We start from the raw sequence: 27277 nt of genomic DNA, 5'->3' as shown, positions 1-27277 counted from the left end.
CGTGGGGACCGGCGGACTTACCTGATCCAGCGGCGGGACCGAGGAGCAGCGCGGGACCGGCCACGTGGACGAGCAGTGAAGGGTAAGTATGTGGTCCTCAGAGGCAGCAGTGAAGATCTTCACTGCTGCTTCTAGGAGTCTGAAAACTACAACTCCTAGCATGCCTAGACAGCCTTTGGCTGTCTGGGCATGCTGGGAGTTGTAGTTTTGCAACATCTGGAGGGCCTCAGTTTGGAGACCATTGTATAATGGTCTCCAATCTGTGCTATTCCAGCTGTTGCAAAACTACAACTCCCAGCATGCACTGACTGTCCAGGCATGCTGGGAGTTTTAGTTCAGCAACATCTGGCCCTTCAGATGTTGCCGTACTACAACTCCCAGCATGCCCTTCAGCTGTCTGGGCATGCTGGGAGTTGTAGTTTTGCAACAGCTGGAGACACACTGGTTGGGAAACATTGTTTCTAACTCAGTGTTTCCTAACCTGTGTGCCTCCAGCTGTTGCAAAACTATAACTCCCAGCATGCACTAAAAGACCATGCATGCTGGGAGTTGTAGTTTTGCAACATCTGGAGGGCCCCAGTTTGGAGACCATTGTATAATGGTCTCCAATCTGTGCTCTTCCAGCTGTTGCAAAACTACAACTCCCAGTATGCACTGACTGTCCAGGCATGCTGGGAGTTTTAGTTCAGCAACATCTGGCCCTTCAGATGTTGCCGTACTACAACTCCCAGCATGCCCTTCAGCTGTCTGGGCATGCTGGGAGTTGTAGTTTTGCAACAACTGGAGACACACTGGTTGGAAAACATTGTCTGTTTCTAACTCAGTGTTTCCTAACCTGTGTGCCTCCAGCTGTTGCAAAACTATGACTCCCAGCATGCACTAACAGACCATGCATGCTGGGAGTTGTGGTTTTGCAACAGCTGATGCAAGCCCCCCCCCCCGCCCCGCCACCCCCGTGAATGTACAGGGTACATTCACATGGGCGAGGCTTTTACAGTGGGTTTCTCGCATCTTGAGATGCAGCAAATTTTGCGCTGGGAAACTCGCTGTAATCCCCCGCCCATGTGACTGTACCCTAAAAACACTACACTACACTAACACAAAATAAAATAAAAAGTTAAAAACACTACATATACACATACCCTTACACAGCCCCCCTCCCCCAATAAGAACGTCCGGTACACCACTGTTTCCAAAGCATAGCCTCCAGCTGTTGAAAAACAACAACTCCCAGTATTGTCGGACAGCCGTTGACTGTCCAGGCATGCTGGGAGTTTTGCAACAGCTGGAGGCACCCTGTTTGGGAATCACTGGCGTAGAATACCCCTATGTCCACCCCTATGCAAATCCCTAATTTAGGCCTCAAATGCACATGGCGCTCTCACTTTGGAGCCCTGTCGTATTTCAGGGCAACAGTTTAGGGCGACATATGGTGTATCGCCGTACTCGGGAGAAATTGCGTTACAAGGTTTGGGGGGCTTTTTCTTCTTTAACCCTTCATGAAAAGGAAATGTTGGGGTCTACACCAGAATGTTAGTGTAAATTTTTTTTATTTTTTACACTAACATGCTGATGTTGCCCTATACTTTACATTTTCACAAGAGGTAAAAGGGAAAAAAGCCCCCCAAAATTTGTAACGCAATTTCTCCCGACTACAGAGATACCCCATATGTGAGGGCAAAGTGCTCTGGGGGCGCACAACAAGGCCCAGAAGGGAGAGCGCACCATGTACATTTGAGGTGATTTGCACAGGGGTGGCTGATTGTTACAGCGGTTTTGACAAACGCAAAAAAAACAAAACCCCACATGTGACCCCATTTCGGAAACGACACCCCTCACGGAATGTAATGAGGGGTGCAGTGAGAATATACCCCCCACAGGTGTCTGACGGATCTTTGGAACAGTGGTCCATGAAAATGAAAACTTGTACAACCCACTGTTCCAAAGATCTGTCAGACACCAGTGGGGGGCAAATGCTCACTGTACCCCTTGTTACGTTCCTCAAGGGGTCTAGTTTCCAAAATGGTATGCCATGTGTGTTTTTTTTTGCTGTTCTGGCACCTTAGGGGCTTCCTAAATGCGACATGCTCCCCGAGCAAAATTTGCTCTCAAAAAGCCAAATATGACTCCTTCTCTTCTGAGCATTGTAGTTCGCCCATAGTGCACTTCAGGTCAACTTATGGGGTACCTCCATACTCAGAAGAGATGGGGTTACAAATTTTGGGGAGTATTTTCTGCTATTAACCCTTGCAAAAAGGTGAAATTAGGGGGGGAAACACACATTTTAGTGGAAATTATTATTTTTTTTTTTACATATGCAAAAGTCATGAAACACCTGTGGGGTAATAAGGCTCACTTTATTCCTTATTATATTCCTCAAGGGGTCTAGTTTCCCAAATGGTATGCCATGTGGGTATTTTTTGCTGTTCTGGCACCATAGGGGCTTCCTAAATGCGACATGCCCCCCGAGCAAAATTTGCTCTCAAAAAGCCAAATATGACTCCTTCTCTTCTGAGCATTGTAGTTCACCCATAGTGCACTTCAGGTCAACTTATGTGGTACCTCCATACTCAGAAGAGAAGGGGTTACAAATATTGGGGGTATTTCCTGCTATTAACCCTTGGAAAAATGTGAAATTTGGGGGGAAACACACATTTTAGTGAAAAAAATAATTTTTTTTTACATATGCAAAAGTCGTGAAACACCTGTGGGGTATTAAGGCTCACTTTATTCCTTGTTACGTACCTCAAGGGGTCTAGTTTCCAAAATGGTATGCCATGTGAGGGTTTTTTGCTGTTCTGGCACCATAAGGGCTTCCTAAATGCAACATGCCCCCAAAAACCATTTCAGAAAAACGTACTCTCCAAAATCCCCTTATCGCTCTTTCCCTTCTGAGCCCTCTACTGCGCCCGCCGAACACTTTACATAGACATATGAGGTATGTGCTTACTCGAGAGAAATTGGGCTACAAATATAAGTATACATTTTCTCCTTTTACCCCTTGTAAAAATTTAAAAATTGGGTCTACAAGAACATGCGAGTGTAAAAAATGAAGATTGTGAATTTTCTCCTTCACTTTGCTTCTATTCCTGTGAAACACCTAAAGGGTTAAAATGATGACTGAATGTCATTTTGAATCCTTTGGGGGGTGCAGTTTTTATAATGGGGTCTTTTGTGGGGTATTTCTAATAAGAAGACCCTTCAAATCCACTTCAAACCTGAACTGGTCCCTGATTGAGTCTGAAAATTTTGTGAAAAATTGGAAAATTGCTGCTGAACTTTGAAGCCCTCCGGTGTCTTCCAAAAGTAAAAACTCGTCACTTTTATGATGCAGACATAAAGTAGACATATTGTATATGTGAATAAAATTTTTTTTTATTTGTAATATACATTTTCCTTACAAGCAGAGAGCTTCAAAGTTAGAAAAATGCAAAATTTTCAAATTTTTCATCAAATTTTAGGATTTTTCACAAGGAAAGGATGCAAGTTACCACAAAAATTTACCACCATGTTAAAGTAGAATATGTCACGAGAAAACAATCTCGGAATCAGAATGATAACTAAAAGCATTCCAGAGTTATTAATGTTTAAAGTGACAGTGGTCAGATGTGCAAAAAACGCTCTGGTCCTTAAGGCCAAAATGGGCTTGGTCCTGAAGGGGTTAACGCGCCTGCTCTCGTCAGATCGCAGACTGGTACAGATCTTAGGGCCCGGTAGGTACCGGCATGGGACACTGGCTGGGAATCCCGGCTGCCGTTGACATTTTGCTCTGTTGCCGCCTTCCGTTCCGATTCCGAAAAGGATTTATTGATGCTTAAATCCACAGTATACATTGTGTGAAGCCGTCTACGGCTATCCTAAGCTGAATGTGCCTGTTCTTGTCAGATTGCAGACTGCTGCCCGGCAAGTACGGGCATGGGAGACTGGCTGGCAATCCAAGGTGCTATTGACATTTTGCTCTGTTGCCGCCTTCTTCTCCGATTCCGAAAAGGATTTATTGATGCTTAAATGCACAGTATACAGGGTATGAAGATGTCTACGGCCATCCTAAGCTGAATGCGCCTGTTCTCGTCAGATCGCAGACTGCTACCCAGCTTCGGGCCTGGTAAGTACCAGCATGGGAGACTGGCTGGGAATCCCGGGTGCAGTTGACATTTTGCTCTGTTTCTGCTCCGATTCCGAAAATTATTTATTGATGCTTAAATCCACAGTATACAAAATGTGAAGCTGTCAATGGCCATCCTAAGCTGAACGCGCCTGCTCTCGTCAGATCGCAGACTGCTACCCAGCTTAGGGCCTGGTAAGTACCAGCATGGGAGACTGGCTGGGAATCCCGGGTGCCGTTGACATTTTAATCTGTTGCCGCCTTCCGCTCCGATTCGGAAAAGGATTTATTGATGCTTAAATCCACAGTATAAAGAGCGTGAAGCTGTCAACGGCCATCCTAAGCTGAACGTGCCTGCTCTCGTCAGATCGCAGACTGCTACCCAGCTTAGGGCCCGGTAAGTACCAGCATGGTAGACTGGCTGGGAATCCCAGGTGTCGTTGACATTTTGCTCTGTTGCCGCCTTCCGCTCCGATTCCGTAAAGGATTTATTGATGCTTAAATCCACAGTATACAGAGTGTGAAGATGTCTACGGCCATCCTAAGTTGAATGTGTCTGTTCTCGTCAGATCGCAGACTGCTACCCAGCCTCGCGCCTGGTAAGTACCAGCATGGGAGACTGGCTGGGAATCCCGGATGCAGTTGACATTTTGCTCTGTTTCTGCTCCGATTCCGAAAATTATTTATTGATGCTTAAATCCACAGTATACAAAGTGTGAAGCTGTCAACGGCCATCCTAAGCTGAACGCGCCTGCTCTCGTCAGATCGCAGACTGCTACCCAGCTAAGGGCCTGGTAAGTACCAGCATGGGAGACTGGCTGGGAATCCCGGGTGCAGTTGACAATTTAATCTGTTGCCGCCTTCCGCTCCGATTCGGAAAAGGATTTATTGATGCTTAAATCCACAATATACAGGGTGTGAAGCTGTCAACGGCCATCCTAAGCCTGAACGTGCCTGCTCTCCTCAGATCGCAGACTGCTGCCCGGCAGTTACCGGCATGGGAGACTGGCTGGCAATCCAAGGTGCCATTGACATTTTGCTCTGTTGCCGCCTTCCTCTCCGATTAAAAAAATATTTATTGATGCTTAAATCCACAGTATACAAAGTGTGAAGCTGTCAACGGCCATCCTAAGCTGAACGCGCCTGCTCTCGTCAGATCGCAGACTACTACCCAGCTTAGGGCCCAGTAAGTACCGGCATGGGAGACTGGCTGGGAATCCCTGGTGCAGTTGACATTTTGCTCTGTTGCCGCCTTCCGTTCCGATTTCGAAAAGGATTTATTGATGCTTAAATGCACAGTATAAAAAGCATGAAGCTGTCAATGGCCATCCTTAGCTGAACGCGCCTGCTCTCGTCAGATCGCAGACTGCTACCCAGCTTAGGGCCCGGTAAGTACTGGCATGGGAGACTGGCTGGGAATCCCGGGTGCTGTTGACATTTTGCTCTATTGCTGCCTTCCGCTCCGATTCCGAAAATAATTTATTGATGCTTAAATCCACAGTATACAAGGTGTGAAGCTGTCGACGGCCATCCTAAGCTTAACGCGCCTGCTCTCGTCAGATCGCAGACTGGTACAGATCTTAGGGCCCGGTAAGTACCGGCATGGGACACTGGCTGGGAATCCCGGCTGCCGTTGACATTTTGCTCTGTTGCCGCCTTCCGTTCCGATTCCGAAAAGGATTTATTGATGCTTAAATGCACAGTATAAAGGACAAGAAGATGTCAACGGCCAACCTAGGCTGATCGCGCCTGTTCTCGTCAGATCGCAGACTGCTACCCAGCTTAGGGCCCGGTAAGTACCAGCATGGGAGACTGACTGGGAATCCCAGGTGTCGTTGACATTTTGCTCTGTTGCCGCCTTCCGCTCCGATTCCGTAAAGGATTTATTGATGCTTAAATCCACAGTATACAGGGTGTGAAAATGTCTATGGCCATCCTAAGCTGAATGTGTCTGTTCTCGTCAGATCGCAGACTGCTACCCAGCTTCGGGCCTGGTAAGTACCAGCATGGGAGACTGGCTGGGAATCCCGGGTGCAGTTGACATTTTGCTCTGTTTCTGCTCCGATTCCGAAAATTATTTATTGATGCTTAAATCCACAGTATACAAAGTGTGAAGCTGTCAACGGCCATCCTAAGCTGAACGCGCCTGCTCTCGTCAGATCGCAGACTGCTACCCAGCTTAGGGCCTGGTAAGTACCAGCATGGTAGACTGGCTGGAATCCCGGGTGCAGTTGACATTTTAATCTGTTGCCGCCTTCCGCTCCGATTCGGAAAAGGATTTATTGATGCTTAAATCCACAATATACAGGGTGTGAAGCTGTCAACGGCCATCCTAAGCTGAACATGTCTGCTCTCCTCAGATCGCAGACTGCTGCCCGGCAGATACCGGCATGGGAGACTGGCTGGCAATCCAAGGTGCCATTGACATTTTGCTCTGTTGCCGCCTTCCTCTCCGATTAATAAAAATATTTATTGATGCTTAAATCCACAATATACAAAGATGTCAACGGCCATCCTAAGCTGAACGTGCCTGCTCTCGTCAGATCGCAGACTGCTTCCCAGCTTAGGGCCCAGTAAGTACCGGCATGGGAGACTGGCTGGGAATCCCGGGTGCAGTTGACATTTTGCTCTGTTGCCGCCTTCCGTTCCGATTCCGAAAAGGATTTATTGATGCTTAAATGCACAGTATAAAGGGCGAGAAGCTATCAACGGCCATCCTAAGCTGAACGCGCCTGCTCTCGTCAGATCGCAGACTGCTACCCAGCTTAGGGCCCGGTAAGTACCAGCATGGGAGACTGGCTGGGAATTCCAGGTGTCGTTGACATTTTGCTCTGTAGCCGCCTTACGCTCCGATTCCGAAAAGGATTTATTGATGCTTAAATCCACAGTATACAGGGTGTGAAGATGTCTACGGCCATCCTAAGCTGAATGCGCCTGTTCTCGTCAGATCGCAGACTGCTACCCAGCTTCGCGCCTGGTAAGTACCAGCATGGGAGACTGGCTGGGAATCCCGGGTGCAGTTGACATTTTGCTCTGTTTCTGCTCCGATTCCGAAAATTATTTATTGATGCTTAAATCCACAGTATACAAAGTGTGAAGCTGTCAACGGCCATCCTAAGCTGAACGCGCCTGCTCTCGTCAGATCGCAGACTGCTACCCAGCTAAGGGCCTGGTAAGTACCAGCATGGGAGACTGGCTGGGAATCCCGGGTGCAGTTGACAATTTAATCTGTTGCCGCCTTCCGCTCCGATTCGGAAAAGGATTTATTGATGCTTAAATCCACAATATACAGGGTGTGAAGCTGTCAACGGCCATCCTAAGCCTGAACGTGCCTGCTCTCCTCAGATCGCAGACTGCTGCCCGGCAGTTACCGGCATGGGAGGCTGGCTGGCAATCCAAGGTGCCATTGACATTTTGCTCTGTTGCCGCCTTCCTCTCCGATTAAAAAAATATTTATTGATGCTTAAATCCACAGTATACAAAGTGTGAAGCTGTCAACGGCCATCCTAAGCTGAACGCGCCTGCTCTCGTCAGATCGCAGACTGCTACCCAGCTTAGGGCCCAGTAAGTACCGGCATGGGAGACTGGCTGGGAATCCCGGGTGCAGTTGACATTTTGCTCTGTTGCCGCCTTCCGTTCCGATTTCAAAAAGGATTTATTGATGCTTAAATGCACAGTATAAAAAGCATGAAGCTGTCAATGGCCATCCTAAGCTGAACGCGCCTGCTCTCGTCAGATCGCAGACTGCTACCCAGCTTAGGGCCCGGTAAGTACTGGCATGGGAGACTGGCTGGGAATCCCGGTTGACATTTTGCTCTATTGCTGCCTTCCGCTCCGATTCCGAAAATAATTTATTGATGCTTAAATCCACAGTATACAAGGTGTGAAGCTGTCGACGGCCATCCTAAGCTTAACGCGCCTGCTCTCGTCAGATCGCAGACTGGTACAGATCTTAGGGCCCGGTAAGTACCGGCATGGGACACTGGCTGGGAATCCCAGGTGTTGTTGACATTTTGCTCTGTAGCCGCCTTCCGCTTCGATTCCGAAAAGTATTTATTGATGCTTAAATCCACATTATACAGGGTGTGAAGCAGTCTACGGCTATCCTAAGCTGAATGTGCCTGTTCTTGTCAGATCGCAGACTGCTGCCCGGCAAGTACGGGCATGGGAGACTGGCTGGCAATCCAAGGTGCTATTGACATTTTGCTCTGTTGCCGCCTTCCTCTCCGATTCCGAAAAGGATTTATTGATGCTTAAATGCACAGTATAAAAAGCATGAAGCTGTCAATGGCCATCCTAAGCTGAACACGCCTGCTCTCGTCAGATCGCAGACTGCTACCCAGCTTAGGGCCCGGTAAATACTGGCATGGGAGACTGGCTGGGAATCCCAGGTGCCGTGGACATTTTGCTCTATTGCTGCCTTCCGCTCCGATTCCGAAAATAATTTATTGATGCTTAAATCCACAGTATACAAGGTGTGAAGCTGTCGACGGCCATCCTAAGCTTAACGCGCCTGCTCTCGTCAGATCGCAGACTGGTACAGATCTTAGGGCCTGGTAAGTACCGGCATGGGACAATGGCTGGGAATCCCGGCTGCCGTTGACATTTTGCTCTGTTGCCGCCTTCCGTTCCGATTCTGAAAAGGATTTATTGATGCTTAAATGCACAGTATAAAAAGCATGAAGCTGTTAATGGCCATCCTAAGCTGAACGTGCCTGCTCTCGTCAGATCGATAGACGGCTACCCAGCTTAGGGCCCGGTAAGTACTGGCATGGGAGACTGGCTGGGAATCCCGGGTGCCGTTGACATTTTGCTCTATTGCTGCCTTCCGCTCCGATTCCGAAAATAATTTATTGATGCTTAAATCCACAGTATACAAGGTGTGAAGCTGTCGACGGCCATCCTAAGCTTAACGCGCCTGCTCTCGTCAGATCGCAGGCTGATACCCAGCTTAGGGCCTGGTAAGTACCAGCATGGGAGACTGGCTGGGAATCCCGGGTGCAGTTGACATTTTAATCTGTTGCCGCCTTCCGCTCCGATTCGGAAAAGGATTTATTGATGCTTAAATGCACAGTATAAAGGGCATGAAGCTGTCAACGGCCATCCTAAGCTGAACGCGCCTGCTCTCGTCAGATTGCAGACTGCTACCCAGCTTAGGGCCCGGTAAGTACCAGCATGGGAGACTGGCTGGGAATCCCAGGTGTTGTTGACATTTTGCTCTGTAGCCGCCTTCCGCTCCGATTCCGAAAAGGCTTTATTGATGCTTAAATCCACAGTATACAGGGTGTGAAGCAGTCTACGGCTATACTAAGCTGAATGTGCCTGTTCTTGTCAGATCGCAGACTGCTGCCCGGCAAGTGCGGGCATGGGAGACTGGCTGGCAATCCAAGGTGCTATTGACATTTTGCTCTGTTGCCGCCTTCCTCTCCGATTCCGAAAAGGATTTATTGATGCTTAAATGCACAGTATAAAAAGCATGAAGCTGTCAATGGCCATCCTAAGCTGAACGCGCCTGCTCTCGTCAGATCACAGACTGCTACTCAGCTTAGGTCCCGGTAAGTACTGGCATGGGAGACTGGCTGGAAATCCCGGGTGCCGTTGACATTTTGCTCTATTGCTGCCTTCCGCTCCGATTCCGAAAAGAATTTATTGATGCTTAAATCCACAGTATACAAGGTGTGAAGCTGTCGACGGCCATCCTAAGCTTAACGCGCCTGCTCTTGTCAGATCGCAGACTGGTACAGATCTTAGGGCCCGGTAAGTACCGGCATAGGACACTGGCTGGGAATCCCGGCTGCCGTTGACATTTGGCTCTGTTGACGCCTTCCGTTTCCGATTCCGAAAAGGATTTATTGATGCTTAAATGCACAGTATACAAAGTGTGAAGATGTCTACGGCCATCCTAAGCTGAACGCGCCTGCTCTCGTCAGATCGCAGACTGATACCCAGCTTAGGGCCTGGTAAGTACCAGCATGGGAGACTGGCTGGGAATCCCAGGTGCAGTTGACATTTTAATCTGTTGCCGCCTTCCGCTTCGATTCCGAAAATAATTTATTGATGCTTAAATCCACAGTATACAGGGTGTGAAGCCGTCTACGGCTATCCTAAGCTGAATGTGCCTGTTCTTGTCAGATCGCAGACTGCTGCCCGGCAAGTACGGGCATGGGAGACTGGCTGGCAATCCAAGGTGCTATTGACATTTTGCTCTGTTGCCGCCTTCCTCTCCGATTCCGAAAAGGATTTATTGATGCTTAAATGCACAGTATAAAAAGCATGAAGCTGTCAATGGCCATCCTAAGCTGAACGCGCCTGCTATCGTCAGATCGCAGACTGCTACCCAGCTTAGGGCCCGGTAAGTACTGGCATGGGAGACTGGCTGAGCATCCCGGTTGCCGTTGACATTTTGCTCTATTGCTCCGATTCCGAAAAGAATTTATTGATGCTTAAATCCACAATATACAAGGTGTGAAGCTGTCAACAGCCATCCTAAGCTTAACGCGCCTGCTCTCGTCAGATCGCAGACTGGTACAGATCTTAGGGCCTGGTAAGTACCGGCATGGGACACTGGCTGGGAATCCCGGCTGCTGTTGACATTTTGCTCTGTTGCCGCCTTCCGTTCCGATTCCGAAAAGGATTTATTGATGCTTAAATGCACAGTATACAAAGTTTGAAGCTGTCATCCGCCATCCTAAGCTGAACGCACCTGGTCTCGTCAGATCGCAGATTGCTACCCAGCTTAGGTCCCGGTAAGTACCAGCATGGGAGACTGGCTGGGAATCCCAGGTGTTGTTGACATTTTGCTCTGTAGCCGCCTTCCGCTTCGATTCCGAAAAGTATTTATTGATGCTTAAATCCATAGTATACAGGGTGTGAAGCCGTCTACGGCTATCCTAAGCTGAATGTGCCTGTTCTTGTCAGATCGCAGACTGCTGCCCAGCAAGTACGGGCATGGGAGACTGGCTGGCAATCCAAGGTGCTATTGACATTTTGCTCTGTTGCCGCCTTCCTCTCCGATTCCGAAAAGGATTTATTGATGCTTAAATGCACAGTATAAAAAGCATGAAGCTGTCAATGGCCATCCTAAGCTGAACGCGCCTGCTCTCGTCAGATCGCAGACTGCTACCCAGCTTAGGGCCCGGTAAGTACTGGCATGGGAGACTGGCTGGGAATCCCAGGTGCAGTGGACATTTTGCTCTATTGCTGCCTTCCGCTCCGATTCCGAAAATAATTTATTGATGCTTAAATCCACAGTATACAAGGTGTGAAGCTGTCGACGGCCATCCTAAGCTTAACGCGCCTGCTCTCGTCAGATCGCAGACTGGTACAGATCTTAGGGCCTGGTAAGTACCGGCATGGGACACTGGCTGGGAATCCCGGCTGCCGTTGACATTTTGCTCTGTTGCCGCCTTCCGTTCCGATTCTGAAAAGGATTTATTGATGCTTAAATGCACAGTATAAAAAGCATGAAGCTGTCAATGGCCATCCTAAGCTGAACGTGCCTGCTCTCGTCAGATCGAAGACGGCTACCCAGCTTAGGGCCCGGTAAGTACTGGCATGGGAGACTGGCTGGGAATCCCGGGTGCCGTTGACATTTTGCTCTATTGCTGCCTTCCGCTCCGATTCCGAAAATAATTTATTGATGCTTAAATCCACAGTATACAAGGTGTGAAGCTGTCGACGGCCATCCTAAGCTTAACGCGCCTGCTCTCGTCAGATCGCAGGCTGATACCCAGCTTAGGGCCTGGTAAGTACCAGCATGGGAGACTGGCTGGGAATCCCGGGTGCAGTTGACATTTTAATCTGTTGCCGCCTTCCGCTCCGATTCGGAAAAGGATTTATTGATGCTTAAATGCACAGTATAAAGGGCATGAAGCTGTCAACGGCCATCCTAAGCTGAACGCGCCTGCTCTCGTCAGATCGCAGACTGCTACCCAGCTTAGGGCCCGGTAAGTACCAGCATGGGAGACTGGCTGGGAATCCCAGGTGTTGTTGACATTTTGCTCTGTAGCCGCCTTCCGCTCCGATTCCGAAAAGGCTTTATTGATGCTTAAATCCACAGTATCCACAGTATACAGGGTGTGAAGCAGTCTACGGCTATCCTAAGCTGAATGTGCCTGTTCTTGTCAGATCGCAGACTGCTGCCCGGCAAGTGCGGGCATGGGAGACTGGCTGGCAATCCAAGGTGCTATTGACATTTTGCTCTGTTGCCGCCTTCCTCTTCGATTCCGAAAAGGATTTATTGATGCTTAAATGCACAGTATAAAAAGCATGAAGCTGTCAATGGCCATCCTAAGCTGAACGCGCCTGCTCTCGTCAGATCACAGACTGCTACCCAGATTAGGTCCCGGTAAGTACTGGCATGGGAGACTGGCTGGGAATCCCGGGTGCCGTTGACATTTTGCTCTATTGCTGCCTTCCGCTCCGATTCCGAAAAGAATTTATTGATGCTTAAATCCACAGTATACAAGGTGTGAAGCTGTCGACGGCCATCCTAAGCTTAACGCGCCTGCTCTTGTCAGATCGCAGACCGGTACAGATCTTAGGGCCCGGTAAGTACCGGCATGGGACACTGGCTGGGAATCCCGGCTGCCGTTGACATTTTGCTCTGTTGACGCCTTCCGTTTCCGATTCCGAAAAGGATTTATTGATGCTTAAATGCACAGTATACAAAGTGTGAAGCTGTCAACGGCCATCCTAAGCTGAACGCGCCTGCTCTCGTCAGATCGCAGACTGATACCCAGCTTAAGGCCTGGTAAGTACCAGCATGGGAGACTGGCTGGGAATCCCGGGTGCAGTTGACATTTTAATCTGTTGCCGCCTTCCGCTTCGATTCCGAAAATAATTTATTGATGCTTAAATCCACAGTATACAGGGTGTGAAGCCGTCTACGGCTATCCTAAGCTGAATGTGCCTGTTCTTGTCAGATCGCAGACTGCTGCCCGGCAAGTACGGGCATGGGAGACTGGCTGGCAATCCAAGGTGCTATTGACATTTTGCTCTGTTGCCGCCTTCCGCTCCGATTCCGAAAAGGATTTATTGATGCTTAAATGCACAGTATAAAAAGCATGAAGCTGTCAATGGCCATCCTAAGCTGAACGCGCCTGCTATCGTCAGATCGCAGACTGCTACCCAGCTTAGGGCCCGGTAAGTACTGGCATGGGAGACTGGCTGAGAATCCCGGTTGCCGTTGACATTTTGCTCTATTGCTCCGATTCCGAAAAGAATTTATTGATGCTTAAATCCACAGTATACAAGGTGTGAAGCTGTCAACAGCCATCCTAAGCTTAACGCGCCTGCTCTCGTCAGATCGCAGACTGGTACAGATCTTAGGGCCTGGTAAGTACCGGCATGGGACACTGGCTGGGAATCCCGGCTGCTGTTGACATTTTGCTCTGTTGTCGCCTTCCGTTTCGATTCCGAAAAGGATTTATTGATGCTTAAATGCACAGTATACAAAGTGTGAAGCTGTCAACCGCCATCCTAAGCTGAACGCACCTGGTCTCGTCAGATCACAGATTGCTACCCAGCTTAGGGCCCGGTAAGTACCAGCATGGGAGACTGGCTGGGAATCCCAGGTGTTGTTGACATTTTGCTCTGTAGCCGCCTTCCGCTTCGATTCCGAAAAGGATTTATCGATGCTTAAATCCACAGTATACAGGGTGTGAAGCCGTCTACGGCTATCCTAAGCTGAATGTGCCTGTTCTTGTCAGATCGCAGACTGCTGCCTGGCAAGTACGGGCATGGGAGACTGGCTGGCAATCCAAGGTGCTATTGACATTTTGCTCTGTTGCCGCCTTCCTCTCCGATTCTGAAAAGGATTTATTGATGCTTAAATGCACAGTATAAAAAGCTTGAAGCTGTCAATGGCCATCCTAAGCTGAACGCGCCTGCTCTCGTCAGATCGCAGACTGCTACCCAGCTTAGGGCCCGGTAAGTACTGGCATGGGAGACTGGCTGGGAATCCCAGGTGCCGTGGACATTTTGCTCTATTGCTGCCTTCCGCTCCTATTCCGAAAAGAATTTATTGATGCTTAAATCCACAGTATACAAGGTGTGAAGCTGTCGACGGCCATCCTAAGCTTAACGCGCCTGCTCTCGTCAGATCGCAGACTGGTACAGATCTTAGGGCCTGGTAAGTACCGGCATGGGACACTGGCTGGGAATCCCGGCTGCCGTTGACATTTTGCTCTGTTGCCGCCTTCCTCTCCGATTCCGAAAAGGATTTATTGATGCTTAAATGCACAGTATAAAAAGCATGAAGCTGTCAATGGCCATCCTAAGCTGAACGCGCCTGCTCTCGTCAGATCACAGACTGCTACTCAGCTTAGGTCCCGGTAAGTACTGGCATGGGAGACTGGCTGGGAATCCTGAGTGCCGTTGACATTTTGCTCTATTGCTGCCTTCCGCTCCGATTCCGAAAAGAATTTATTGATGCTTAAATCCACAGTATACAAGGTGTGAAGCTGTCGACGGCCATCCTAAGCTTAACGCGCCTGCTCTTGTCAGATCGCAGACTGGTACAGATCTTAGGGCCCGGTAAGTACCGGCATAGGACACTGGCTGGGAATCCCGGCTGCCGTTGACATTTTGCTCTGTTGCCGCCTTCCGTTCCGATTCTGAAAAGGATTTATTGATGCTTAAATGCACAGTATAAAAAGCATGAAGCTGTCAATGGCCATCCTAAGCTGAACGTGCCTGCTCTCGTCAGATCGAAGACGGCTACCCAGCTTAGGGCCCGGTAAGTACTGGCATGGGAGACTGGCTGGGAATCCCGGGTGCCGTTGACATTTTGCTCTATTGCTGCCTTCCGCTCCGATTCCGAAAATAATTTATTGATGCTTAAATCCACAGTATACAAGGTGTGAAGCTGTCGACGGCCATCCTAAGCTTAACGCGCCTGCTCTCGTCAGATCGCAGGCTGATACCCAGCTTAGGGCCTGGTAAGTACCAGTATGGGAGACTGGCTGGGAATCCCGGGTGCAGTTGACATTTTAATCTGTTGCCGCCTTCCGCTCCGATTCGGAAAAGGATTTATTGATGCTTAAATGCACAGTATAAAGGGCATGAAGCTGTCAACGGCCATCCTAAGCTGAACGTGCCTGCTCTCGTCAGATCGCAGACTGCTACCCAGCTTAGGGCCCGGTAAGTACCAGCATGGGAGACTGGCTGGAAATCCCAGGTGTTGTTGACATTTTGCTCTGTAGCCGCCTTCCGCTCCGATTCCGAAAAGGCTTTATTGATGCTTAAATCCACAGTATACAGGGTGTGAAGCAGTCTACGGCTATCCTAAGCTGAATGTGCCTGTTCTTGTCAGATCGCAGACTGCTGCCCGGCAAGTGCGGGCATGGGAGACTGGCTGGCAATCCAAGGTGCTATTGACATTTTGCTCTGTTGCCGCCTTCCTCTTCGATTCCGAAAAGGATTTATTGATGCTTAAATGCACAGTATAAAAAGCATGAAGCTGTCAATGGCCATCCTAAGCTGAACGCGCCTGCTCTCGTCAGATCACAGACTGCTACCCAGCTTAGGTCCCGGTAAGTACTGGCATGGGAGACTGGCTGGGAATCCCGGGTGCCGTTGACATTTTGCTCTATTGCTGCCTTCCGCTCTGATTCCGAAAAGAATTTATTGATGCTTAAATCCACAGTATACAAGGTGTGAAGCTGTCGACGGCCATCCTAAGCTTAACGCGCCTGCTCTTGTCAGATCGCAGACTGGTACAGATCTTAGGGCCCGGTAAGTACCGGCATGGGACACTGGCTGGGAATCCCGGCTGCCGTTGACATTTTGCTCTGTTGACGCCTTCCGTTTCCGTTTCCGATTCCGAAAAGGATTTATTGATGCTTAAATGCACAGTATACAAAGTGTGAAGCTGTCAACGGCCATCCTAAGCTGAACGCGCCTGCTCTCGTCAGATCGCAGACTGATACCCAGCTTAGGGCCTGGTAAGTACCAGCATGGGAGACTGGCTGGGAATCCCGGGTGCAGTTGACATTTTAATCTGTTGCCGCCTTCCGCTTCGATTCCGAAAATAATTTATTGATGCTTAAATCCACAGTATACAGGGTGTGAAGCCGTCTACAGCTATCCTAAGCTGAATGTGCCTGTTCTTGTCAGATCGCAGACTGCTGCCCGGCAAGTACGGGCATGGGAGACTGGCTGGCAATCCAAGGTGCTATTGACATTTTGCTCTGTTGCCGCCTTCCGCTCCGATTCCGAAAAGGATTTATTGATGCTTAAATGCACAGTATAAAAAGCATGAAGCTGTCAATGGCCATCCTAAGCTGAACGCGCCTGCTATCGTCAGATCGCAGACTGCTACCCAGCTTAGGGCCCGGTAAGTACTGGCATGGGAGACTGGCTGAGAATCCCGGTTGCCGTTGACATTTTGCTCTATTGCTCCGATTCCGAAAAGAATTTATTGATGCTTAAATCCACAGTATACAAGGTGTGAAGCTGTCAACAGCCATCCTAAGCTTAACGCGCCTGCTCTCGTCAGATCGCAGACTGGTACAGATCTTAGGGCCTGGTAAGTACCGGCATGGGACACTGGCTGGGAATCCCGGCTGCTGTTGACATTTTGCTCTGTTGTCGCCTTCCGTTCCGATTCCGAAAAGGATTTATTGATGCTTAAATGCACAGTATACAAAGTGTGAAGCTGTCAACCGCCATCCTAAGCTGAACGCACCTGGTCTCGTCAGATCGCAGATTGCTACCCAGCTTAGGGCCCGGTAAGTACCAGCATGGGAGACTGGCTGGGAATCCCAGGTGTTGTTGACATTTTGCTCTGTAGCCGCCTTCCGCTTCGATTCCGAAAAGGATTTATTGATGCTTAAATCCACAGTATACAGGGTGTGAAGCCGTCTACGGCTATCCTAAGCTGAATGTGCCTGTTCTTGTCAGATCGCAGACTGCTGCCTGGCAAGTACGGGCATGGGAGACTGGCTGGCAATCCAAGGTGCTATTGACATTTTGCTCTGTTGCCGCCTTCCTCTCCGATTCCGAAAAGGATTTATTGATGCTTAAATGCACAGTATAAAAAGTATGAAGCTGTCAATGGCCATCCTAAGCTGAACGCGCCTGCTCTCGTCAGATCGCAGACTGCTACCCAGCTTAGGGCCCGGTAAGTACTGGCATGGGAGACTGGCAGGGAATCCCAGGTGCCGTGGACATTTTGCTCTATTGCTGCCTTCCGCTCCGATTCCGAAAATAATTTATTGATGCTTAAATCCACAGTATACAAGGTGTGAAGCTGTCGACGGCCATCCTAAGCTTAACGCGCCTGCTCTCGTCAGATCGCAGACTGGTACAGATCTTAGGGCCTGGTAAATACCGGCATGGGACACTGGCTGGGAATCCGGGCTGCCGTTGACATTTTGCTCTGTTGCCGCCTTCCGTTCCGATTCTGAAAAGGATTTATTGATGCTTAAATGCACAGTATACAAAGTGTGAAGCTGTCAACGGCCATCCTAAGCTGAACGCGCCTGCTCTCATCAGATCGCAGACTGCTACCCAGCTTAGGGCCTGTTAAGTACCAGCATGGGAGACTGGCTGGGAATCCCGGGTGCAGTTGACATTTTAATCTGTTGCCGCCTTCCGCTCCGATTCGGAAAAGGATTTATTGATGCTTAAATGCACAGTATAAAGGGCGTGAAGCTGTCAACGGCCATCCTAAGCTGAACGCGCCTGCTCTCGTCAGATCGCAGACTGCTACCCAGCTTAGGGCCCGGTAAGTACCAGCATGGGAGACTGGCTGGGAATCCCAGGTGTTGTTGACATTTTGCTCTGAAGCCGCCTTCCGCTTCGATTCCGAAAAGGATTTATTGATGCTTAAATCCACAGTATACAGGGTGTGAAGCCGTCTACGGCTATCCTAAGCTGAATGTGCCTGTTCTTGTCAGATCGCAGACTGCTGCCCGGCAAGTACGGGCATGGGAGACTGGCTGGCAATCCAAGGTGCTATTGACATTTTGCTCTGTTGCCGCCTTCCTCTCCGATTCCGAAAAGGATTTATTGATGCTTAAATGCACAGTATAAAAAGCATGAAGCTGTCAATGGCCATCCTAAGCTGAACGCGCCTGCTCTCGTCAGATCACAGACTGCTACTCAGCTTAGGTCCCGGTAAGTACTGGCATGGGAGACTGGCTGGAAATCCCGGATGCCGTTGACCTTTTGCTCTATTGCTGCCTTCCGCTCCGATTCCGAAAAGAATTTATTGATGCTTAAATCCACAGTATACAAGGTGTGAAGCTGTCGACGGCCATCCTAAGCTTAACGCGCCTGCTCTTGTCAGATCGCAGACTGGTACAGATCTTAGGGCCCGGTAAGTACCGGCATAGGACACTGGCTGGGAATCCCGGCTGCCGTTGACATTTGGCTCTGTTGACGCCTTCCGTTTCCGATTCCGAAAAGGATTTATTGATGCTTAAATGCACAGTATACAAAGTGTGAAGCTGTCAACGGCCATCCTAAGCTGAACGCGCCTGCTCTCGTCAGATCGCAGACTGATACCCAGCTTAGGGCCTGGTAAGTACCAGCATGGGAGACTGGCTGGGAATCCCAGGTGTTGTTGACATTTTGCTCTGTAGCCGCCTTCCGCTTCGATTCCGAAAAGTATTTATTGATGCTTAAATCCACATTATACAGGGTGTGAAGCAGTCTACGGCTATCCTAAGCTGAATGTGCCTGTTCTTGTCAGATCGCAGACTGCTGCCCGGCAAGTACGGGCATGGGAGACTGGCTGGCAATCCAAGGTGCTATTGACATTTTGCTCTGTTGCCGCCTTCCTCTCCGATTCCGAAAAGGATTTATTGATGCTTAAATGCACAGTATAAAAAGCATGAAGCTGTCAATGGCCATCCTAAGCTGAACGCGCCTGCTCTCGTCAGATCGCAGACTGCTACCCAGCTTAGGGCCCGGTAAATACTGGCATGGGAGACTGGCTGGGAATCCCAGGTGCCGTGGACATTTTGCTCTATTGCTGCCTTCCGCTCCGATTCCGAAAATAATTTATTGATGCTTAAATCCACAGTATACAAGGTGTGAAGCTGTCGACGGCCATCCTAAGCTTAACGCGCCTGCTCTCGTCAGATCGCAGACTGGTACAGATCTTAGGGCCTGGTAAGTACCGGCATGGGACAATGGCTGGGAATCCCGGCTGCCGTTGACATTTTGCTCTGTTGCCGCCTTCCGTTCCGATTCTGAAAAGGATTTATTGATGCTTAAATGCACAGTATAAAAAGCATGAAGCTGTTAATGGCCATCCTAAGCTGAACGTGCCTGCTCTCGTCAGATCGATAGACGGCTACCCAGCTTAGGGCCCGGTAAGTACTGGCATGGGAGACTGGCTGGGAATCCCGGGTGCCGTTGACATTTTGCTCTATTGCTGCCTTCCGCTCCGATTCCGAAAATAATTTATTGATGCTTAAATCCACAGTATACAAGGTGTGAAGCTGTCGACGGCCATCCTAAGCTTAACGCGCCTGCTCTCGTCAGATCGCAGGCTGATACCCAGCTTAGGGCCTGGTAAGTACCAGCATGGGAGACTGGCTGGGAATCCCGGGTGCAGTTGACATTTTAATCTGTTGCCGCCTTCCGCTCCGATTCGGAAAAGGATTTATTGATGCTTAAATGCACAGTATAAAGGGCATGAAGCTGTCAACGGCCATCCTAAGCTGAACGCGCCTGCTCTCGTCAGATTGCAGACTGCTACCCAGCTTAGGGCCCGGTAAGTACCAGCATGGGAGACTGGCTGGGAATCCCAGGTGTTGTTGACATTTTGCTCTGTAGCCGCCTTCCGCTCCGATTCCGAAAAGGCTTTATTGATGCTTAAATCCACAGTATACAGGGTGTGAAGCAGTCTACGGCTATACTAAGCTGAATGTGCCTGTTCTTGTCAGATCGCAGACTGCTGCCCGGCAAGTGCGGGCATGGGAGACTGGCTGGCAATCCAAGGTGCTATTGACATTTTGCTCTGTTGCCGCCTTCCTCTCCGATTCCGAAAAGGATTTATTGATGCTTAAATGCACAGTATAAAAAGCATGAAGTTGTCAATGGCCATCCTAAGCTGAACGCGCCTGCTATCGTCAGATCGCAGACTGCTACCCAGCTTAGGGCCCGGTAAGTACTGGCATGGGAGACTGGCTAAGAATCCCGGTTGCCGTTGACATTTTGCTCTATTGCTCCGATTCCGAAAAGAATTTATTGATGCTTAAATCCACAATATACAAGGTGTGAAGCTGTCAACAGCCATCCTAAGCTTAACGCGCCTGCTCTCGTCAGATCGCAGACTGGTACAGATCTTAGGGCCTGGTAAGTACCGGCATGGGACACTGGCTGGGAATCCCGGCTGCTGTTGACATTTTGCTCTGTTGCCGCCTTCCGTTCCGATTCCGAAAAGGATTTATTGATGCTTAAATGCACAGTATACAAAGTTTGAAGCTGTCATCCGCCATCCTAAGCTGAACGCACCTGGTCTCGTCAGATCGCAGATTGCTACCCAGCTTAGGTCCCGGTAAGTACCAGCATGGGAGACTGGCTGGGAATCCCAGGTGTTGTTGACATTTTGCTCTGTAGCCGCCTTCCGCTTCGATTCCGAAAAGTATTTATTGATGCTTAAATCCATAGTATACAGGGTGTGAAGCCGTCTACGGCTATCCTAAGCTGAATGTGCCTGTTCTTGTCAGATCGCAGACTGCTGCCCAGCAAGTACGGGCATGGGAGACTGGCTGGCAATCCAAGGTGCTATTGACATTTTGCTCTGTTGCCGCCTTCCTCTCCGATTCCGAAAAGGATTTATTGATGCTTAAATGCACAGTATAAAAAGCATGAAGCTGTCAATGGCCATCCTAAGCTGAACGCGCCTGCTCTCGTCAGATCGCAGACTGCTACCCAGCTTAGGGCCCGGTAAGTACTGGCATGGGAGACTGGCTGGGAATCCCAGGTGCAGTGGACATTTTGCTCTATTGCTGCCTTCCGCTCCGATTCCGAAAATAATTTATTGATGCTTAAATCCACAGTATACAAGGTGTGAAGCTGTCGACGGCCATCCTAAGCTTAACGCGCCTGCTCTCGTCAGATCGCAGACTGGTACAGATCTTAGGGCCTGGTAAGTACCGGCATGGGACACTGGCTGGGAATCCCGGCTGCCGTTGACATTTTGCTCTGTTGCCGCCTTCCGTTCCGATTCTGAAAAGGATTTATTGATGCTTAAATGCACAGTATAAAAAGCATGAAGCTGTCAATGGCCATCCTAAGCTGAACGTGCCTGCTCTCGTCAGATTGAAGACGGCTACCCAGCTTAGGGCCCGGTAAGTACTGGCATGGGAGACTGGCTGGGAATCCCGGGTGCCGTTGACATTTTGCTCTATTGCTGCCTTCCGCTCCGATTCCGAAAATAATTTATTGATGCTTAAATCCACAGTATACAAGGTGTGAAGCTGTCGACGGCCATCCTAAGCTTAACGCGCCTGCTCTCGTCAGATCGCAGGCTGATACCCAGCTTAGGGCCTGGTAAGTACCAGCATGGGAGACTGGCTGGGAATCCCGGGTGCAGTTGACATTTTAATCTGTTGCCGCCTTCCGCTCCGATTCGGAAAAGGATTTATTGATGCTTAAATGCACAGTATAAAGGGCATGAAGCTGTCAACGGCCATCCTAAGCTGAACGCGCCTGCTCTCGTCAGATCGCAGACTGCTACCCAGCTTAGGGCCCGGTAAGTACCAGCATGGGAGACTGGCTGGGAATCCCAGGTGTTGCTGACATTTTGCTCTATGGCCGCCTTCCGCTCCGATTCCGAAAAGGCTTTATTGATGCTTAAATCCACAGTATCCACAGTATACAGGGTGTGAAGCAGTCTACGGCTATCCTAAGCTGAATGTGCCTGTTCTTGTCAGATCGCAGACTGCTGCCCGGCAAGTGCGGGCATGGGAGACTGGCTGGCAATCCAAGGTGCTATTGACATTTTGCTCTGTTGCCGCCTTCCTCTTCGATTCCGAAAAGGATTTATTGATGCTTCAATGCACAGTATAAAAAGCATGAAGCTGTCAATGGCCATCCTAAGCTGAACGCGCCTGCTCTCGTCAGATCACAGACTGCTACCCAGATTAGGTCCCGGTAAGTACTGGCATGGGAGACTGGCTGGGAATCCCGGGTGCCGTTGACATTTTGCTCTATTGCTGCCTTCCGCTCCGATTCCGAAAAGAATTTATTGATGCTTAAATCCACAGTATACAAGGTGTGAAGCTGTCGACGGCCATCCTAAGCTTAACGCGCCTGCTCTTGTCAGATCGCAGACTGGTACAGATCTTAGGGCCCGGTAAGTACCGGCATGGGACACTGGCTGGGAATCCCGGCTGCCGTTGACATTTTGCTCTGTTGACGCCTTCCGTTTCCGATTCCGAAAAGGATTTATTGATGCTTAAATCCACAGTATACAAGGTGTGAAGCTGTCAACAGCCATCCTAAGCTTAACGCGCCTGCTCTCGTCAGATCGCAGACTGGTACAGATCTTAGGGCCTGGTAAGTACCGGCAAGGGACACTGGCTGGGAATCCCGGCTGCTGTTGACATTTTGCTCTGTTGTCGCCTTCCGTTCCGATTCCGAAAAGGATTTATTGATGCTTAAATGCACAGTATACAAAGTGTGAAGCTGTCAACCGCCATCCTAAGCTGAACGCACCTGGTCTCGTCAGATCGCAGATTGCTACCCAGCTTAGGGCCCGGTAAGTACCAGCATGGGAGACTGGCTGGGAATCCCAGGTGTTGTTGACATTTTGCTCTGTAGCCGCCTTCCGCTTTGATTCCGAAAAGGATTTATTGATGCTTAAATCCACAGTATACAGGGTGTGAAGCCGTCTACGGCTATCCTAAGCTGAATGTGCCTGTTCTTGTCAGATCGCAGACTGCTGCCTGGCAAGTACGGGCATGGGAGACTGGCTGGCAATCCAAGGTGCTATTGACATTTTGCTCTGTTGCCGCCTTCCTCTCCGATTCCGAAAAGGATTTATTGATGCTTAAATGCACAGTATAAAAAGCTTGAAGCTGTCAATGGCCATCCTAAGCTGAACGCGCCTGCTCTCGTCAGATCGCAGACTGCTACCCAGCTTAGGGCCCGGTAAGTACTGGCATGGGAGACTGGCTGGGAATCCCAGGTGCCGTGGACATTTTGCTCTATTGCTGCCTTCCGCTCCGATTCCGAAAAGAATTTATTGATGCTTAAATCCACAGTATACAAGGTGTGAAGCTGTCGACGGACATCCTAAGCTTAACGCGCCTGCTCTCGTCAGATCGCAGACTGGTACAGATCTTAGGGCCTGGTAAGTACCGGCATGGGACACTGGCTGGGAATCCCGGCTGCCGTTGACATTTTGCTCTGTTGCCGCCTTCCTCTCCGATTCCGAAAAGGATTTATTGATGCTTAAATGCACAGTATAAAAAGCATGAAGCTGTCAATGGCCATCCTAAGCTGAACGCGCCTGCTCTCGTCAGATCACAGACTGCTACTCAGCTTAGGTCCCGGTAAGTACTGGCATGGGAGACTGGCTGGGAATCCTGAGTGCCGTTGACATTTTGCTCTATTGCTGCCTTCCGCTCCGATTCCGAAAAGAATTTATTGATGCTTAAATCCACAGTATACAAGGTGTGAAGCTGTCGACGGCCATCCTAAGCTTAACGCGCCTGCTCTTGTCAGATCGCAGACTGGTACAGATCTTAGGGCCCGGTAAGTACCGGCATAGGACACTGGCTGGGAATCCCGGCTGCCGTTGACATTTTGCTCTGTTGCCGCCTTCCGTTCCGATTCTGAAAAGGATTTATTGATGCTTAAATGCACAGTATAAAAAGCATGAAGCTGTCAATGGCCATCCTAAGCTGAACGTGCTTGCTCTCGTCAGATCGAAGACGGCTACCCAGCTTAGGGCCCGGTAAGTACTGGCATGGGAGACTGGCTGGGAATCCCGGGTGCCGTTGACATTTTGCTCTATTGCTGCCTTCCGCTCCGATTCCGAAAATAATTTATTGATGCTTAAATCCACAGTATACAAGGTGTGAAGCTGTCGACGGCCATCCTAAGCTTAACGCGCCTGCTCTCGTCAGATCGCAGGCTGATACCCAGCTTAGGGCCTGGTAAGTACCAGCATGGGAGACTGGCTGGGAATCCCGGGTGCAGTTGACATTTTAATCTGTTGCCGCCTTCCGCTCCGATTCGGAAAAGGATTTATTGATGCTTAAATGCACAGTATAAAGGGCATGAAGCTGTCAACGGCCATCCTAAGCTGAACGCGCCTGCTCTCGTCAGATCGCAGACTGCTACCCAGCTTAGGGCCCGGTAAGTACCAGCATGGGAGACTGGCTGGAAATCCCAGGTGTTGTTGACATTTTGCTCTGTAGCCGCCTTCCGCTCCGATTCCGAAAAGGCTTTATTGATGCTTAAATCCACAGTATACAGGGTGTGAAGCAGTCTACGGCTATCCTAAGCTGAATGTGCCTGTTCTTGTCAGATCGCAGACTGCTGCCCGGCAAGTGCGGGCATGGGAGACTGGCTGGCAATCCAAGGTGCTATTGACATTTTGCTCTGTTGCCGCCTTCCTCTTCGATTCCGAAAAGGATTTATTGATGCTTAAATGCACAGTATAAAAAGCATGAAGCTGTCAATGGCCATCCTAAGCTGAACGCGCCTGCTCTCGTCAGATCACAGACTGCTACCCAGCTTAGGTCCCGGTAAGTACTGGCATGGGAGACTGGCTGGGAATCCCGGGTGCCGTTGACATTTTGCTCTATTGCTGCCTTCCGCTCCGATTCCGAAAATAATTTATTGATGCTTAAATCCACAGTATACAAGGTGTGAAGCTGTCGACGGCCATCCTAAGCTTAACGCGCCTGCTCTTGTCAGATCGCAGACTGGTACAGATCTTAGGGCCCGGTAAGTACCGGCATGGGACACTGGCTGGGAATCCCGGCTGCCGTTGACATTTTGCTCTGTTGACGCCTTCCGTTTCCGTTTCCGATTCCGAAAAGGATTTATTGATGCTTAAATGCACAGTATACAAAGTGTGAAGCTGTCAACGGCCATCCTAAGCTGAACGCGCCTGCTCTCGTCAGATCGCAGACTGATACCCAGCTTAGGGCCTGGTAAGTACCAGCATGGGAGACTGGCTGGGAATCCCGGGTGCAGTTGACATTTTAATCTGTTGCCGCCTTCCGCTTCGATTCCGAAAATAATTTATTGATGCTTAAATCCACAGTATACAGGGTGTGAAGCCGTCTACGGCTATCCTAAGCTGAATGTGCCTGTTCTTGTCAGATCGCAGACTGCTGCCCGGCAAGTACGGGCATGGGAGACTGGCTGGCAATCCAAGGTGCTATTGACATTTTGCTCTGTTGCCGCCTTCCGCTCCGATTCCGAAAAGGATTTATTGATGCTTAAATGCACAGTATAAAAAGCATGAAGCTGTCAATGGCCATCCTAAGCTGAACGCGCCTGCTATCGTCAGATCGCAGACTGCTACCCAGCTTAGGGCCCGGTAAGTACTGGCATGGGAGACTGGCTGAGAATCCCGGTTGCCGTTGACATTTTGCTCTATTGCTCCGATTCCGAAAAGAATTTATTGATGCTTAAATCCACAGTATACAAGGTGTGAAGCTGTCAACAGCCATCCTAAGCTTAACGCGCCTGCTCTCGTCAGATCGCAGACTGGTACAGATCTTAGGGCCTGGTAAGTACCGGCATGGGACACTGGCTGGGAATCCCGGCTGCTGTTGACATTTTGCTCTGTTGTCGCCTTCCGTTCCGATTCCGAAAAGGATTTATTGATGCTTAAATGCACAGTATACAAAGTGTGAAGCTGTCAACCGCCATCCTAAGCTGAACGCACCTGGTCTCGTCAGATCGCAGATTGCTACCCAGCTTAGGGCCCGGTAAGTACCAGCATGGGAGACTGGCTGGGAATCCCAGGTGTTGTTGACATTTTGCTCTGTAGCCGCCTTCCGCTTCGATTCCGAAAAGGATTTATTGATGCTTAAATCCACAGTATACAGGGTGTGAAGCCGTCTACGGCTATCCTAAGCTGAATGTGCCTGTTCTTGTCAGATCGCAGACTGCTGCCTGGCAAGTACGGGCTTTGGAGACTGGCTGGCAATCCAAGGTGCTATTGACATTTTGCTCTGTTGCCGCCTTCCTCTCCGATTCCGAAAAGGATTTATTGATGCTTAAATGCACAGTATAAAAAGCATGAAGCTGTCAATGGCCATCCTAAGCTGAACGCGCCTGCTCTCGTCAGATCGCAGACTGCTACCCAGCTTAGGGCCCGGTAAGTACTGGCATGGGAGACTGGCAGGGAATCCCAGGTGCCGTGGACATTTTGCTCTATTGCTGCCTTCCGCTCCGATTCCGAAAATAATTTATTGATGCTTAAATCCACAGTATACAAGGTGTGAAGCTGTCGACGGCCATCCTAAGCTTAACGCGCCTGCTCTCGTCAGATCGCAGACTGGTACAGATCTTAGGGCCTGGTAAGTGCCGGCATGGGACACTGGCTGGGAATCCCGGCTGCCGTTGACATTTTGCTCTGTTGCCGCCTTCCGTTCCGATTCTGAAAAGGATTTATTGATGCTTAAATGCACAGTATACAAAGTGTGAAGCTGTCAACGGCCATCCTAAGCTGAACGCGCCTGCTCTCGTCAGATCGCAGACTGCAACCCAGCTTAGGGCCTGTTAAGTACCAGCATGGGAGACTGGCTGGGAATCCCGGGTGCAGTTGACATTTTAATCTGTTGCCGCCTTCCGCTCCGATTCGGAAAAGGATTTATTGATGCTTAAATGCACAGTATAAAGGGCGTGAAGCTGTCAACGGCCATCCTAAGCTGAACGCGCCTGCTCTCGTCAAATCGCAGACTGCTACCCAGCTTAGGGCCCGGTAAGTACCAGCATGGGAGACTGGCTGGGAATCCCAGGTGTTGTTGACATTTTGCTCTGAAGCCGCCTTCCGCTTCGATTCCGAAAAGGATTTATTGATGCTTAAATCCACAGTATACAGGGTGTGAAGCCGTCTACGGCTATCCTAAGCTGAATGTGCCTGTTCTTGTCAGATCGCAGACTGCTGCCCGGCAAGTACGGGCATGGGAGACTGGCTGGCAATCCAAGGTGCTATTGACATTTTGCTCTGTTGCCGCCTTC

At 49.7% G+C, this 27277-nt stretch overlaps 9 pseudogenes; all 9 read left to right on the top strand.

Annotated features, from left to right (window-relative positions):
* The first annotated feature begins 4229 nt into the window (after window positions 1–4229).
* LOC130353078 (5S ribosomal RNA) lies at window positions 4230–4349 on the top strand (annotated as a pseudogene).
* A 1073-nt stretch (window positions 4350–5422) lies between these two features.
* On the top strand, window positions 5423–5542 carry LOC130326933 (5S ribosomal RNA; annotated as a pseudogene).
* A 1267-nt stretch (window positions 5543–6809) lies between these two features.
* LOC130332052 (5S ribosomal RNA) lies at window positions 6810–6929 on the top strand (annotated as a pseudogene).
* Window positions 6930–11980: 5051 nt separating this feature from the next.
* On the top strand, window positions 11981–12100 carry LOC130319378 (5S ribosomal RNA; annotated as a pseudogene).
* A 686-nt stretch (window positions 12101–12786) lies between these two features.
* On the top strand, window positions 12787–12906 carry LOC130352965 (5S ribosomal RNA; annotated as a pseudogene).
* Window positions 12907–13964: 1058 nt separating this feature from the next.
* On the top strand, window positions 13965–14084 carry LOC130329031 (5S ribosomal RNA; annotated as a pseudogene).
* A 3679-nt stretch (window positions 14085–17763) lies between these two features.
* On the top strand, window positions 17764–17883 carry LOC130319368 (5S ribosomal RNA; annotated as a pseudogene).
* Window positions 17884–18560: 677 nt separating this feature from the next.
* On the top strand, window positions 18561–18680 carry LOC130331095 (5S ribosomal RNA; annotated as a pseudogene).
* A 4467-nt stretch (window positions 18681–23147) lies between these two features.
* On the top strand, window positions 23148–23267 carry LOC130329009 (5S ribosomal RNA; annotated as a pseudogene).
* The last annotated feature ends 4010 nt before the right edge of the window (window positions 23268–27277 follow it).

Source organism: Hyla sarda, chromosome 1, assembly GCF_029499605.1.
Source record: "Hyla sarda isolate aHylSar1 chromosome 1, aHylSar1.hap1, whole genome shotgun sequence".
Taxonomy (NCBI): Eukaryota; Metazoa; Chordata; class Amphibia; order Anura; family Hylidae; genus Hyla; species Hyla sarda.
Note: the sequence above shows the minus strand (reverse complement) of the source record. Positions and strands in the feature narration are given on the sequence as shown.